Genomic DNA, 18,235 nt, shown 5'->3' with positions numbered 1-18,235 from the left:
AATATTTAAAGGGGTCCTATTATGCTTTTTCACTTTTTCAATTTTAGTCGGTGTGTAGTGTGTATGTTTGGGCATAAAAAAGATCTAGAAAGTTACAAATCTCAAAGTCCACTCCAAAGGGAGCTATTTCGTTTTTTTTAAAATCCCTTTTCAAGAACTACAACGAACGGCTCGTTTGGACTACAGCGTTGGTTTCCGGGCTTTGTGATATCACAAAGCGGCTCATTAGAATATCATTAAATATAATTCCCACCTACAGAAATTCGAATGGTAGGGGGGTGGGGAGGGGCGAGGTTGTGGTTAGAACGCTTGGTTGAGTGAGTGCATCAGACGAGACGACGAAGAAGAAGTGCTGCTGCAGAATTAGTGCATCAGAGAAAACCAAGAAGAAGAAGAGCTGCTGTGCTGTAGCTTCAAATTTTCGGCATGTCTAGAACAATTCTTACAAGTACAACACGACGTAGCTTGGCGCCGTGGACAGACGGCGAATGGCACCAGTGTGCCTACACTCATAGAAACTAATGTATTTGAATTTTAAAGACGTGGCGCGATGCTGCGCTTCTCGTCCGGTGCGCGACTGCCTGAAACGCAGGTTATTTTTTTTAATTTTTTTATTTTTTTATTAATTAATTAATTTTTTTCACCTCCGTGCCCAAATGTCTTTGTTTGGGCTTCCAAAAGCAGATGATGTCAGGAAACAGTGGTTGCAATACATTTTTTAACTCCGTTCCTGAGCATTATAACCTCAATTTGCTATTGTGTGCTGCGCATTTTACTGAGGACAGCTTCCACAACATGAGGGAGTACAGTGCCGCATTCGCCAAAAGTTTTTGTTGAAAGATGGAGCAAGGGGCGTGGCAGTACTGAAACACCGTCTAAGCTGTTCGCCAATCACAACACATTTTGTTTTTCGGAAGGCGGACCTTCATCAAAGCCGGAACTAATCGAGCCGTTTGTGCCAGGCTGGGGAGAAAGGTATTTTAATAATGTAAAGTATGCCCAAGCATGAGAGCATGTTCTAGTACCCCCCCAAAACAAAATCAAGACTTTGTAAAAGAGTATAATAGGATCCCTTTAAGACATGACAGCATTTATTGGATTATTGCTAGCTTGAACAGTTTATTCAGTTGTTTTGTTTAATGATGAGATTAGCTTGTTTTATAAAATTACTCCTTGCATAATTAATCATCATAATTTTATGATTATAAAGGATTAAAACAGAATGCCTATCATTTATGCCTTTGCATGTTTCATGCATACGGAGAGTATTATTACTCTCGTAATAAGAATTTTAATTATACAGTGTATTTAGAAACTTGTTACATTTGAAATATCTGGTTGACATTCTAATAGATATAAAATATGAAACTACATAACATTTATTTGAACGACATCGCAGAAGCAATTCCTTTTTTCAAATTTACGTTTGGTGTGTTTAAAATGATTAAACCGCAATATCCGAAGACAAAAGGTGCTCTACCTGTGGTTCCTCTGCTAGGAGACCTGGGTGAACTTGAGGAGAACTTTATAGATGGACGAAAAATCATCAAAACACTTACCGATTAAACACCATTTCAAAAATGGCTCAGAAAAGTGAAATCAGTTCTGAGAAAAACTCATGCCGCATTTGAGCGCATAGACCTTGATATCCAAAGCAATTCAGATTCAGAAGCATTCAGATATTTTAGGTGTGCCTTAAATGTACAAATACTTTTAACGGCCTCTGTAAACCGTGAGCTGTGTGCTTGTCTCAGGTTTAATCTGAGGTATTACAGCAGCAAGCTGAGAACTTTCTGTAAGGGTTCGTTCTCACACCCTGCTTCTGTTCTCTTCTTAAGAGTTCATTAGTTTAAACAGGTGTTGTGTAGTAGGCTACATACCTGCAGGGCTCACGTTCCCTCAGGGATGGCATTAAACAACCACTCACTCAACAATGCTGTGCGTAAGAATGCAAATCCACAGGTATTATGGAGAATTTCCACAAGGAGGAAACCTTGTTTTCGTCTGTGGTCTGTAGATGTCAGTGGATACTTATGTTTTTTTTGGTGATGTAATAAGTTATCTTATGGGTTGTTCATATAAGCACATTTCAGGGTGTTTGGAATGGAGTACTAGTTTAGTACTTGCTGTATACTGCACATTGTATCCTGTTTCTTAAAAATAGTATGTGTAAATGTACACATTGATACACTCACCACACATATTTTAAGAGTGCAAATTAGGTTGCAAGTGGTTTGATCAAAAATCTGTCTCTTGACCAGTATACATCTCTACTTTCTCCGTCCCCTGATGCTATATCCCAGCAGAGCACCTCCGCACCCAGCAATCTTCCCAGACCCTCCACCTGCCTCTGCACTGTCTGTGATGTGATGGGCTCTGGAATGCTTTTCCCAGCCTTGGGCATTTCCTGCAAACACTGAGATGTGTCACAATGGCATTACCTCAGCCAGTTAAAACAAATGTCTCACTTTTACCTATCAAAGACACACACACACACACACACACACATCTGACTCTGAGATCGACTGCTTCACTTAATGGCTTAAAGCTGCAGTGCATTGTTGTTTTGAGGTTACAATACTTCCTCCTATCACAGTTCAGTGTGGAGACACAACTGTAAGTCAGCCATTCATGGGTTAATTTCGATGTGGAAACATTGTGACACTTCGTTTGAGCAACTCAACACAGCAACATTGGCTCAACCCGTTTGAATAGGAACAGTGCGTTTTTCTCTAAGCCTAAGCTTTGACAGGTTAGTTCACACAAAAATAAAAGTCTCTCATCATTTATTCACCCTCATGCTGTTCACCTTTTGTTCATCTTTGAAACACAATTATTCATGGAACCTGAGAGGTTTCTGCATTGAAAGTCCACACAACCCAAACGTCGATGCTTCAAAAAGTATATAAACATTTGTATAAGTAATCCAAGCTTCTATTTGCCATATTTGATGTGCCATATGTATGTGCATTTATTAAAGTTTATATATAACACACTGCAGCTTTAAATCGGAACTATATATATAAATATATATATATATATATATATATATATATATATATATATATAAACGTGATGCACTTGTAACATGTAAATTATACATGTAAGAGCTTGAGCAATGGTGTTACGTTTAAAGCTGGAGTCAAGCTTTAATCTGCATTTTAAGTCAGATTTTAAGACCGGGTCTTAACACGGCGTCAACATGCTTTAACTCAATGGTTTTGTCATTACAATTCCACCATAAAATTAACTTTACATGTGGCCAATCTGTCTGTGTGAAAACACAGCGGTTCTGTGAAAAGGTCACAACACATCAGCAGTCACAAAAAAGATATGCAACCCTTATCCATGCTCCCTTCATCCGTGTAAGTCCTTATGTTAAGAATTTCACACTTTATTTAACTTGCCTGTTGGTATCAGTGTCAGTGCAGTGCGTGAAATAAAGGGATGAAGTGCGTATTCTCCTGATAAAAAGAAGGAAATCAGGAAATCGGTCACAGGCTCTGTTCTGTGAGGGACTGCTTTGAGGATCCAGTCAGAGATGTGCATTTGAGTCTATGTAGAGTGGATTTCAGACTGGATTTGGGCGTTTTGTTAGCTGAGGGCAGTCATTTCTCCCCCTGTGTTAAAAGTGAAGATGTGTGTAGACGTCTGAGCTGTCTGATCACTGGAGGCCGTGCTCATCTGGGCCTTGACATCCTTCCTTCCGCTGGCCTCTTTGTAACGACCCAGTTTCATCACAACAGATGTAATAAAGCCCGCCTCCGTGTCCTCACGGATTACTCCTTGGATACCTGCGGAGAGCTCAGCTTGTGGAAGAGAGAAAGGGGCTAGAGACAGAATAAGGGAGACTTAGATGTGAGCGTTAGGTTCTCTGTGGGCTTAGTGAGGATTTATGGGTATAAGGGGCATGTGGCTACAGGTGAAGTGTGGGTCTGGTAAGTGATTTTTTGGAAACTCTTCCCTCGTGAACACTAAACTTCAGTCCTGCTATCAACACGGAGCAGCCTTCAGTCTTACACACATTATTGATTGATTGAGAGGCAGAGTGACTACAGGTACACATTTATGATAAAACTGACTTCATGATCAGGTTTACAGGACTGGTTTGGCAAACCTCTTTAACAAGGGTGGCCAACTTCGATCCTGGAGAGCCACAGTCCTGCAGAGTTTCGCTCCAACCCTAATCGAGCGCACATGAAAAGTGTTGGGGGTAAAGCATTACAAGTAATGTGAGTTACGTAATCCGATTACTTTTCAGATTACTTACCCATTTATTCAATGAAACCTCACTTGTCCCCATGTTAAGAGAAATTGGGAGTTAGTGCAGAGGCACTTCCTTCAGCCTGATGCTTATTCATTTTACTTTTGGTGTGAAAGGGCCTTTACAGTTGCCAAAAATATTACTTTTTTGTTGGTATATAAGATAACTGTGCAGGTAAACCCCACTCACGGCACACTAGTAATGGCGTATGTATGGATGACGTTAGTTATCCTGCACAAGGATGGCCAACTTTAGCAGAGTTTAGATCAGGTGTCTCCAGCTCTGCTCCCGAAGAGTTACTTTCCTTCAGACTTTAGTTCCAACCTGCTCCAACACACCAGTCTGTAATTATTGACCTTGATTTGATTAGCTGGTTCAGGTGTATTTGGGGTAGGATCTTAAATCTGCAGGACAGTATATTTCCAGCAGCAGGGATGTAGACCCCTGGTTTAGATCCAACCCCAAATAAACACACCTGAACTAAGGTAATCGAGGTGAATTACTAGAAACGTCTAGGCAGGTATATTGGGACAAGTTGAAGCTAAACTCTGCAGGGCCCTTCAGGATCGGGACTGGACACCCCTGAGTTGAACTGGCCTGCCAGGAACAGGATTAAACATCCCTTTGTTAGAGGCTGCGTCTTTAGCATCTTTGTTAGCGTGGCCACCTCAAGTGTCAACTACCATCAGTTAAAGCACATCGTGGAGTGAAAAGAGCAGAACTGGTTGGAATGGTGCCGTGACCCGGGTGGGAATGAGTTTTATGCCCAATCTGTTTTTATGCATATGCTATGGCATAGTGTGTGACACAAATTTAATCATCAGCATATTACGTGCACCGTAATGTTTTTCTAACCACGTATGCAATGTGCACTCGGGTCGCATGTGCACCTTGAGGTTTCTGCACTAATCAGTTGGTCCACAAGGTGGCAAAAATGGCCTGGTTCCACAGTTGACATTGTTCCACACTTGAAAAAAAACTATGAGACTGAACAACAGCAAACTACTGGATGCGGTAACAACAATAGAAAGCCACGTTAATGTGTGAGAGGGTTAAGGGATATTCTCAACTCTTATTTAAACGAGTACAAAGACATGAAAAGTTCAGTAGGCTTTTTGCTTTAAATGAATGGTTATTGTCATGGTGTAAAGAACAGAAACTGCTTTTTGTTAATAACTGGAATCTTTTCTGGGAGCGTCCTAGGCTTTTTCGCGCTGATGGCCAGCACCCTAGCAGAGTCGGGCGGAGCTCATGTCGGACAACATCTCCAGGATGCTGCGCTCCATGTGACTAGTAAGTCAAATCTCAAATAACTGCCCTGATGACTTTTGTTCTACCCGCTTAAATGATAGAAGTACTTGCGCTGTACAAACTATAAAGACTGTGTCTGTTCCCCGAATAGTGAGGTCAAAATATAAATTTAATGCAGGATCTAGAAAAAATCTGATCGTGATTAAACCAGAAAAAAATTAAATAAATGAACAAAAACAATTTTTAAAGTTTGGGCTCCTAAACATTAGATCACTCTCACCCAAAGCAGTTATTGTAAATGAAAGGATCACAGACAATCGTTTTGATTATAATATCTGTCTTTGTACATGTAATATCTAAAGGTGTGTACTTGATTTAACTATACTTATGAGGGCCAAATGTGCACACTTATATAGTAAATAATATGACAACCCACTAGTGAGGACATTTTACAGGCCTTAGTTAAAAAGACTTATAAATCAGCCAAAAGATGTTTTGGTGTAAATCTAGTGTTCTGCACATGTTTCTGTGATGGGTGAGTATAGGTGTAAGAGTTGGGTTAGGGGACAGAAAATATCATCAACCTGATAGAAAATCAATGGGAGTCTATATTACTAATAGAGTGAAACAAAATGTGTGTGTGTGATGTGACAGTTTCTGCTCATCTCTCCTGTGTAATGCACTTACAGTCACTTGCATTCACTGAGAACTATAGTTCTAATTACAGTAGGGCATATTAACACTAATTATCTTTTAGGCTGCATTATGACATTTTGCACTTTTGCAATTTGTGTGTGGGTGTGACCCTGGACCACAAAACCAGTCATAAGGGTCAATTTTTGGAAATTGAGATTTATACTTCAATGGGAAGCTTATTTATTCAACTTTTATATGATGTGTGGTATGTTAGGATAGGACAATGTTTGGAATCTGAGGGTGCAAAAAAAATCTAAATATTGAGAAAATCGCCTTTAAAATGGTCCAAATGAAGCTCTTAGCAATGCATATTACTAATCAAAAATTAAGTTTTGATATATTCACAGTAGGAAATTTACAAAATATCTTCATGGAACATGATCTTTACTTAATATCCTAATGATTTTTGGCATTAAAAAAAATCGATAATTTTGAGCCATACAATGTTTTTTTTTTTTTTTTTTTGGCTATTGCTAAAAAAATATACCGCAGCGACATAAGACTGCTTTTGTGCTCCAGGGACCACATATACATATACATATGTATATATATATATATATATACATAGTGATATACATGGACTTTGGAGTCGTGGACTAGTTGTTAGTACTTAACATTTCCCATTCAATTCTCCCAGTATTTCTCTTCCTCTCTTTACTATCACTATTAATAAATGTTAGAGAAAAAAATAGATTTATGACCCATTCATTCATTCCTTATTATTTTTATTAGTATTGAGATTTTTAAATAATAGTAAACATCATGAAAACTATAAAAATAACAGCTAACTTCATGGGGTGCATCCCGGGACGCTTTTTAAACAGTACTGAAGGATTTCATGTGTGTGCTGGACTCTCACCTGATTTTCTTCACTATTCACTTCAAGCATTTATGCATAAGCCATAAGATTAAAAGGCTTTAAGATAATGCAAAACATAAATTCTAGTCAAGTGAATCTAAAATTAGGCTGGTATGTACATGTAATATTTATTATTTAATATTATATAATTTTATATAAAGAATCAAAATAAATATTATATTAAAAAATGTCACATAATATTATTATTATTATGTAAATTTAAATATAAAATGTATTTTCCCTGTTAAGTGTATGAAAAATAAGTGTCATTCATTAATTGATCATCAACTTCAGTACCACCTTTCCCTGTTTAAACAACGTTCCCGGTCTCTTTTTCTGTCAGATCTCTGTCTGTCTGTCTGTCTGTCTGTCTGTCTGTGTTTTTGTGACGTATGAGGACACAAATTTGTATAATGACATGGGTATGACAGGTATTACAAGGAGAAGGTGATTTATGAGGACATTGCCCCAAGTCCCCATATTTCAAAAGGCTTATAAATCATACAGAATTATTTTTTTGAGAAGGTAAAAATGCACAAAGTTTCCTGTAAGGGGTAAGGTAGGGGGGGGGGGGGGGGGGGGGGGGGGGGGGGGTGATGGAGGAGTGAGAGTGGGATGGAGATCACAGCGGGATGTGTTTAATCCTCGCAGCAGTGAACAACTGGAAGGACACAAGCGTAGATGCTGACTGCACCTCCCGGACACACACACACACACACACACACTAGAGGAACTCCACTCTGAATGTCCTTCTCTTTTCCTGCCTGCCTTCCTCCCTCTCTCTCTCTCTCTCTCTCTCTCTCTCTCTCTCTCAGAGGTGATCATCATCGCTGAGGCACAGGGTTGTGTTGGTCATGACACAGGATAATGAATGAGTTACTATTTGGGTTTCCATCAGTGTCCCTTTGTATATGTAAAAAGTGGCATGTGATAAGGCTAAACATTTGTTACTTATTATTATTTAAACACTCAGTAAACACACCTCAAACTACTTTAAACACCCTAGAAACACCTTAACAACCACTCAGATCACCCTAGCAACCAAATGTGATAACAAGCACTCAGTACACACTAACTACTGGATGACAACACCTTAGCAACCATCTAGAACGCCCTATCAACTACACAGTAATATGCTAACATACTACTGACTGCTTAACAACACCCTAGAAACACTTTATCAACCACCTAAGACACCATAGAAACACCAGCCACTGTACAGCAACACCTTATCAACTACCCAGAAAACCCTTGAAACGGCATGCTAACACTTAAAGAGCACTGAGAACACTATCAACTACTTAGCAACACCCTAGAAACACCTTAACAACCACCCATAACACCATAAAAACCACTGTAATGCACTAAGCAACACCTTAGCAACCACCCAGAACACCATAAAAACCACACTGTAATGCACTAAGCAACACCTTAGCAACCACCCAGAACACCATAAAAACCACACTGTAATGCACTAAGCAACACCTTAGCAACCACCCAGAACACCATAAAAACCACACTGTAATGCACTAAGCAACACCTTAGCAACCACCCAGAACACCATAGAAACCACATACTAACACTTGATGAACACTAAGTACACCATCAACTGCTTAGCAACAACCTAGAAACACCTTAACAAACACCTAAGATAGTAGCATGCTATTGAGCATTGAGTACACACTACCAACACCCTAGCAACACCTAGGTAACCACCCAAAACACACTAGCAACTGCAAAATGACATGCTAAAGAGCTTTCAGTACACTCTTTCTTAGCAACACCTCGGCAACCACTCAGTACACGCTAGCAACTGCATAGCAACACCCTAGCAACCACTATCTGGCAAATGCCATTTTCTTTCTTCAGAAAAAGAAAAGTTTATCTAGTTATAAAAGTTAAATTCACTTATAAAATTACAAATTTCAGAATGAATGTTTGTTGAATGTCTGTTTTTAAATTGTCTACACTACAAACACAAAACTGCAAAGACAAAACCAGATTTCTTTATGAACAAGATTTCTATCTACGTTACAAGTGGACAGTGTCAGAAGAAAGACGGTTGCTGTGTGCATTTGAAATCAGTGGCACAAAAATATAACACATAATGGGTAATATAATGCATTGCAGTTAGCATAAAGTGCATATTTCCAGCATATTTTACATGCACAAAATGGCAACATGACATATGCTCACTGGGAAAATCAACAATTTTGCCTTCTAAATATATGCTGAAGTGTACTTCTGAAAAATAAGTACACTTCAGCATACTTAGTATGGAAATAATATACTTTACAAGAATTGAAGTGTAAACTGAATAATATTTTACATGCTTAACTGCACATTAGTTGCAATTAAATGAAAGCGTATTATAGTTTACACTTACTGTAGGTTTTTAAAAAGTAATATTTAAGGACCTATTTAAATCAAAATTTTCTAGAGTTTTTGAAATATAGTTATACTGCCGAATGTACCGATGTTAATGCAATTTCTGCTGAAACCATAAATACCATAAACCATAAAGAACCTTTAACATCTGAAGAACCTTTCTGTTTCACAAAAGGTTCTTTGGGGCAAAAAAAGGTTCTTCAGATTATAAAAAGCTAAGAAAGAGATGGTTCTTTAAAGAACCTTTGACTGAATGGTTCTTTGTGGAACCAAAAATGGTTCTTCTATGGCATCGCTTGAAGAACCTTTTGAAGCACCTTTATTTTTAAGAGTGTATGTCGAGACCTGTTCTCACCAGTCGAGAATCACTGCACTAGCATTTACACTGTACAAGAGAACACCGTGAACCCACTCAATAGAGAAATGAAAAACCCAAGGGTGTGACGCTCCATCATGCCATCGAAAGTTCAGGAATTTGTGACTTTGTCATGGACATCCAATGAAAAATGAGAATTTAGACATGCAAGTTGATCATTCCAATGTGCTGCATTCTCACTTGATTTCATGCTGACCCAGGTCTTCACACACTCTCACGAATCTTTCGCATTTCTATCCATCAAGCGCTCAGTCAAACTGTAAGTGCTCTTAGTGTTGCATTCTGTCCGAACGCAATTCGTAACGCAATTCCAAGTCTGCATTTTCAGTGTAGCCAAAAATGGCCACTAGAGTGGCATTAGAGTATACTATCTTCCACAATCTGTTTTCTCTTTCAGGTCAACTACTGTCATAGTGGAGCATTAGTTTGAAGAAAATCTCGCTGAGCAAGCCAGTTCAAGTTTGTTAGACAACATATGTATAGCTAGCTGCCGTTTGTGAAAAAGAAGGGTGCTTAGTTGTATTCAATGTGCACTTGTAGTGTACTTCAAATATTAAAAGTATATTTAAATAAAACCGATAATATAACTTTCATGAAAAGAGGAGTACACTTATTTTGATGTGTTGACTAACATAGTAAAGCACATGCATTTTTATTTTAACTTTAGTGTTAGTCATTCCATATTGCATTTAATATATTAATACTAAAGTTAATAACTTCATCATTACAAATATATTTAAATACACAACAAACACGTTTCATTAGAAATGACATTACAGCATATTTTAGTTTACCATGAATTCTAGTCAGTACATTTAGCCGAATAACTATATTGCAAACTCAATAAACGTAATTATGAAATTATTACATATAAAGATGCACTAAAGTCTTACTTAAGGGGTCAAAAAAGCACTCTAAAGTTCAGATAATTGCAAAAACTAGGCTATAAAAGATTTCCATTTAGTTGTAAATAACATGCAAGCAAGCGTTTTAAAAGATTGCATTCAGTCTGCACTTAAGTATATTCTTTTAAAGTATGTTAAAGTGCTCTTTTTAAACGTATAATAAAGTTGATTTCTTTTTCACAAGGGGAATAATAACACATTTGGTTTAATATTTGAAGGAAACTCTGAGGTTTGCTATTGTCAAAATGAGACACGAGAATAATTTGAGTAAGAGTAAGCATTTGATTGTTTTTTTTTTGTACTTGTATAGAGTGTGTTTCTGGTGTTGCATAGATTTGCATGTGGATAAACGCAAAGCAAAGTCTTGGCAAGGTGAACAACTGCAACAGAATCTCACTGAGATTGATTCTGTCCAAGGTGCAACTAATGCTTTTTTTGTGAATCCTGCATTAATGGGGGCGAATTTGAGTCTCTGAAAGCTGCGATCAGTATCTGCTGCCTGTGAGCAGGTGAATGCTGCGCTCATCAATGCTGAAATCAATCATACTGTCAGAGTATTTACCTCAACAACACACACAAACACTCCACTGAACATCACAGTCAAGAGCTCACAGCTGATAACAGATACACACACCTTGATGGACACACACACACACACACTCCCACAGCACTTTATTAATGCCATCTGCTTCTGTTTAAACTCAGTGTCAGTCGTCTCATTACTTCATCTCCAGCCACAAGCCCGGCGTTCAGCAGGGACCCGCTGCTCCTCATGGAAAAGAGAGGCCTTTTTTTCCTTCAGGATACCACAGTTTCCGAGAGAACCCTCAGACATCTTCCCAACAGCTTTCTCATACAGCTGAAACCGACTGACGCCACAGGAAATAGCAGTTCCTCAACCCTTGCGTGGAGCCAGTGGTTTTGCACTCTATAAAGTCTCTACTGGTTGGCTGGGGCTTTCAGACAAGTAGCTGCGGACAAACTGAGTTTTGTGCTCTCTGTGTTTTAAACATGTCCTGTGTCACTAAACACTTAAGACAGATGTGGATCTAGCTCATGTTCATCATCTGGATAGAATATTGCTTTATTTTACAAGCTGTATTGAGGACATGCCATTTTAATGAAGTAATTCTATTTCAATTATATTTAACCTGAAGCCTAACTCTCCCCCTAAAAAAATTAATACTCGTTCATTCATTCATTCATTCATTCAATCAATCAGGGACAATACACAATAATAATTGATAAAATCAATGTAAAATTTGCCAATTGTTGCCAAGGGGGTCAATTTTTACCGATAGTCCCAGGTCAGACTGAATGAATGAATGAATGAATGAACGAGTACATCACTACATAAATACAAACATTTTAACACTGATATCCCCTTAATTGTTCACAATTTTAATTTTATAACAACCAAATGCATTAAAAAAAAAATTTAAGACAATTCACAGTGACTTTTATTCCCACTTTTAATATTTTTAACATATTTTACTACTATTGGGAGTCTATTCCAATCATATGTTCATCTAAATGTGAATGATAACTGACTAAAAGTACTATTTGCTATTTATTTATTTAGCTTTTATTAATTTTGGTAATTATAAAAGTCATATTTTCTATTTTTAGAATTAAACATAATAATTATTAGTTTGTTTATGAACCACTTTTATTCAGAAAGGAACATAATTCTTATATGGGCATTATTGTAATGATTATAGAAGATATACACTACTATTCAAAAGACTGGGGTCGATTTTTTTTCATATGTTTTTGAAATACGTCCTTTATGCTCACCAACGCTGCATTTATTTGATAAAAAATGCAGTAAAAAATGTAATATTGTAAAATATAATTACAATTTAAAATAACTGTTAACACTTGAATATATTTTTAAATGTAATTTATTCCTGTGATGTGAAGTTAAATTTTCATCATCATTGCTCCAGTCTTCAGTGTCACATGATCCTTCAGAAATCATTCTGATTTGCTGCTCAAGAAACCTTTCTGATTATTATTAATGTTAAAAACAGTTTTTGTGGAAACCTTGATACTTTTTATCAGGATTATTTGATGGCTAGAAAGTTCAAAGGAACAACATGTATTTGGAACAACATGTAATCAATTAAATGCATTATTGATGAATAAAAGTATCTTATAGAAAACAGTAGTGTGTGTTAAATTTTATAATTTTTTTCCCCCACCTGAGAATGACTGGGGACAATTTTGTCCCCACACTATAGTTAAGTTCAACCCCCCTTCACACATATTAATGCACAAGTATTTTACGTGAAGCATCCTGCTAAGATAGTTGCTGGGAGGCATTAGTGCTGTGGCATTCAGTTCGACTGAATGTCCTCTTCCCTGTCTCTTAAAGGTCAACACACCTACTCAAGACACACCAATTTACCTCTTGAGTACATTAGGAAGCAGCTGCCCGCACTGGAGGGGCTCACATTTACACAGTAAAACCCCGGCCAGACTTCTACTGCAAATTAAATAACCCAAAGAAAAGATGTCAGCTGCTTATAAAGGTTAAACTTCACAAATAAAGCTTCAGAGATGCTTTTTAATTGATTAACTACTACTGTATGCCACTGTGAGTCAGTCGAGTTTGAAGCTTTCTATAGGATAGAGAGATAAACCACTAATACTAATACAAAAAGTATTACAAAGACTTACTGTACACTTAAAGGCCAAAAATGTACACACAACAGACTGGATTAAGTAGTACAAAAACAAAAATAGGTCTATGTATGAATTTCTGTAAGAAATTGGAATTAAAATTATTCCTTTGATTGCAAGCATCCCATGATGCACCTTGTGAAGTTTGATAATCTAGACAAAGACGAAGCTCAAATATAAGAGCGTTTTTGGTTTCAACGTGCTTCCATTTGAGTTAATTCCCAGTTTCTCATTAGTATTATAACCTAAAATGTGGAAAATAGCAATAATAAAGAGATTGTGCTCACACCTTTGACTTATATTTTACATGTAACATTCTATGTTTTTGAACATGCAGCATGGCAGAACCATGGTAATCTTGCTATATATAATATGGTATAAGAATACAGCATGTGATTCAGTACCATGGTATTTCCATCTGATACTGTCACTTTACCGTGGTACCAGAGAGAGAGATCATCCCTCATAAAGTCTTCATCAGAGAATACGTCTCACTCATAAAGATGACAAATACGGCCCTCATCATTTTTTACGAGCGGAGATGTGCGCGAAGCAGCAGGGCTGGAGGGAAGAACAGAAGAGCGGAAGAAAGAGAGAGCTGTGTGGTTAAAGTCTCCCCCGAAACATCACTCGTCCTGGACGTCTTTGATCTTCTTACCGTAATTACATTCACATCCAAACGAGCATCCAGCCTCAGACTTCAAACATGCACATGGACACATTCTCACACACACATAAACATACATTTATAAAGTGCCGTGTAAAGCACTGAGCTTAAGGAGGACGGTTAACTGAAATACTCTGAACATGTTTAGTCAGGTAACCTGAAAATGTACATAGGCCTAATTTAGTAGCATCTGTATTAAATGGTTTTATTATTTAAATCAGAAATATAATGTTTCGGTCACGTAAGTAACCCATGTACCCTGAAGGAGGGAATGGAGATGTCATGTCGGTGATGACCGACGAATTGGGATCTCGCCAGAGAGACCAATCCACTTCAAGTTAAACTAAACAAGCCAATCGACATTGGTATGCGAATTTCGCATCTGGCTGCCACCCCCCACATTGTGAGTATAAGACGCAGCAGGTGCACCGCATTAATTCATGTTTTTGCTGAGGAGCCGAGTCGGTGACCCGGCAGCTCAGCGGTGGTACAGCAACTGTGGCGATGGGACGTGACGTCTCCGTTCCCTCCTTCAGGGTTACATACGTATACCGAGATGTTCCCTTTCAGTCGGTCACTCTCGACGTTAGGTCGGTGATGGCCAACGAATTGGGATCCCTACCAACACAGAAAAGGTCAACTACTGCTGTTCCTTGCAACCCAACAGTAGGACTTGGATAACACTGGGAAAGCGGGTCCCTGCCCATTTGGAAAGGGCATGCTGCAGAGTCACCTCCTCCCAGAGGGGGTTAAGTGACATTTACTTACGTGGAGTAACCCAGAAGGGACCTAGTACACATGGAGGTCTCTGAGATGGCTCAGGCTGAATCATTTAGAGATGGCAGAACGTGGTCTGCCAGGGGAAACACAGCCTTAGTTACTGTACCATGGAAATACACATATGGGATCCCAACAGGGTCACTCATATTGGCACTAGCCTCGCACCAGATTTCAGGAATTCATTGGCTGAATGGCCTGTAGTCGGACGCTCCGCCACATCTGGCCGCCGGAGTGCTGGAGGACTCGACAGGGTTTGCCCGGTCAGGGAACTCTCTGGAGAATCAGGCGCTAAGGACGCCGCAAGCCGACTCTGAACCGGGCCTTTCAGTGCCACTACCCGTTTGAGGGGAGAACACAGGAGGAAACCGGTTCGACACGTAAGCTATAAAACCTAGCGAACATGTTAGGAGTAGCCCAGCAAGCAGCTCTACAAATGTCTGCTAGCGAGTCACCGCGAGCCAACGCCCAGGACGATGTGACACCCCTAGTGGAGTGAGCACGCAGCCTGAGCGGGCAGGGCACACCTTGTGCTTCATAGGCCAAGTTGATGGCATCCACTATCCAGTGGGCCATCCTCTGCTTGGAGACAGCCTTGCCCTTCTGCTGTCCACCGTAACAGACAAAGAGCTGTGCTGAGGCCCTAAAGCTCTGAGTTCTATCCACATACTGTCGCAGTGCGCATACAGGACAGAGCAAAGCTGGGGCTGGGTCTGCCTCCTCCATGGGCAGAGCTTGCAGGTTCACTACCTGGTCCCTGAAAGGGGTGGTAGGAACCTTGGGCAAGTAGCCGGGCCGGGGTCTCTGTGTTGCACTGGAATTTATTGAGGTCAATGCAGTCAGGAGTAGGGTTTTCATAGAAAGAAACCTCAATTTGACTGACTGCAAAGGCTCGAAGGGGGCAGTTTGTAGGGCTCTTAGCACCAATGCCAAATCCCAAGAGGGTAGGGAGGGAGGCCTAGGAGGATTTAACCTCCTGGCTCCCCTAAGAAATCTGACGACCAGATCATGCTTCCCCACCGACCTCCCTTCTATGGGGTCGTGATGGGCAGAAATAGCAGCAAAGTAAACTTTAAGAGTGGAGAGGGACAGCCTGCGCTCCAACCCTTGCTGCAAGAAGGAAAGCACGGCTCTGATCGAACATCTCTGGGGGTCCTCCTGGTGAGAGGAACACCATTCGATGAACAGGTTCCACTTCAGTGCATAGGCCCGTCTTGTGGACGGAGCTCATGCTGAAGCAATAGTGAGACCTACCTCCTGGGGTAGGTCACCTAGAACCTCCACGTCCCGTCCAGGGACCACAAATGGAGTTTCCACAGTTCCGGACGCGGGTATCCGGACGCGGGTACCAGAGGGTGCCCCGTCTCTGAGAAAGCAGATCCTTCCTCAGAGGAGTAAGAGCTGTTCTGAGGCCCTAAAGCTCTGAGTTCTATCCACATACTGTCGCAGTGCGCATACAGGACAGAGCAAAGCTGGGGCTGGGTCTGCCTCCTCCATGGGCAGAGCTTGCAGGTTCACTACCTGGTCCCTGAAAGGGGTGGTAGGAACCTTGGGCAAGTAGCCGGGCCGGGGTCTCTGTGTTGCACTGGAATTTATTGAGGTCAATGCAGTCAGGAGTAGGGTTTTCATAGAAAGAAACCTCAATTTGACTGACTGCAAAGGCTCGAAGGGGGCAGTTTGTAGGGCTCTTAGCACCAATGCCAAATCCCAAGAGGGTAGGGAGGGAGGCCTAGGAGGATTTAACCTCCTGGCTCCCCTAAGAAATCTGACGACCAGATCATGCTTCCCCACCGACCTCCCTTCTATGGGGTCGTGATGGGCAGAAATAGCAGCAAAGTAAACTTTAAGAGTGGAGAGGGACAGCCTGCGCTCCAACCCTTGCTGCAAGAAGGAAAGCACGGCTCTGATCGAACATCTCTGGGGGTCCTCCTGGTGAGAGGAACACCATTCAATGAACAGGTTCCACTTCAGTGCATAGGCCCGTCTTGTGGACGGAGCTCATGCTGAAGCAATAGTGAGACCTATCTCCTGGGGTAGGTCACCTAGAACCTCCGCGTCCCGTCCAGGGACCACAAATGGAGTTTCCACAGTTCCGGACGCGGGTGCCAGAGGGTGCCCCGTCTCTGAGAAAGCAGATCCTTCCTCAGAGGAGTCGGCCAGGGAGGGGCTGTGGCGAGGAGCATGAGATCCAGGAACAGGTCCTGTTGGGCCAATATGGAGCCACTAACAAGACCTGCTCCTCGTCCTCCCTGATCTTGCACAGTGTCCGTGCGAGCAGGCTCACTGCGGGGAACGCATATTTGTGCAGGCCCCGGGGCAAGCTGTGAGCCAGTGCATCCGTGCCGAGTGTTGCCTCTGTTAGGGAGTTGAACCACTGGCAGTAGGGGGTTTCTGGAGATGCAGACAGGTCTACCTGAGCAACTCCGAACCGTCTGGGGGTCCTCCTGGTGAGAGGAACACCATTCGATGAACAGGTTCCACTTCAGTGCATAGGCCCGTCTTGTGGACGGAGCTCATGCTGAAGCAATAGTGAGACCTACCTCCTGGGGTAGGTCACCTAGAACCTCCACGTCCCGTCCAGGGACCACAAATGGAGTTTCCACAGTTCCGGACGCGGGTGCCAGAGGGTGCCCCGTCTCTGAGAAAGCAGATCCTTCCTCAGAGGAGTCGGCCAGGGAGGGGCTGTGGCGAGGAGCATGAGATCCAGGAACAGGTCCTGTTGGGCCAATATGGAGCCACTAACAAGACCTGCTCCTCGTCCTCCCTGATCTTGCACAGTGTCCGTGCGAGCAGGCTCACTGCGGGGAACGCATATTTGTGCAGGCCCCGGGGCAAGCTGTGAGCCAGTGCATCCGTGCCGAGTGTTGCCTCTGTTAGGGAGTTGAACCACTGGCAGTAGGGGGTTTCTGGAGATGCAGACAGGTCTACCTGAGCAACTCCGAACCGTCTCCAGATCAGCTGAACCACCTGGGGGTGGAGTCATCACTTCCCTTGAAGTATTGCTCGAGACAGCTTGTTGGCTGCCCGATTGAACACTACTGGGACATGGATGGCACGAAGAGACCTCAGATGCTTCTGACTCCAGAGGAGGAGGTGGTGGGCCGAGTTACGACATGCGACGGGAGCGTAAACCGCCGTGCCGGTTGATATACTCAATGGTCGCAGTATTGTCCGTGCGGACCAGTACATCCCTGCCCCGAAGGCGCCCTCTGAGGCGGCCCAGGGCAAGGCGCACTGCCAGCAACTCGAGACAATTGATATGCCAACGCAGTTGGGCTCTGTCCATACCCTGACACTGCTTGCCCGTTGTACATGGCTCCCCAGTCGGTGGCTGAGGCATCTGTGAACACCACAGCATGCCTGGATA

The sequence above is a fragment of the Sinocyclocheilus grahami genome, unplaced genomic scaffold (assembly GCF_001515645.1).
Source record: "Sinocyclocheilus grahami isolate Dianchi unplaced genomic scaffold, SAMN03320097.WGS_v1.1 scaffold100.1, whole genome shotgun sequence".
Classification (NCBI taxonomy): domain Eukaryota; kingdom Metazoa; phylum Chordata; class Actinopteri; order Cypriniformes; family Cyprinidae; genus Sinocyclocheilus; species Sinocyclocheilus grahami.
Note: the sequence above shows the minus strand (reverse complement) of the source record.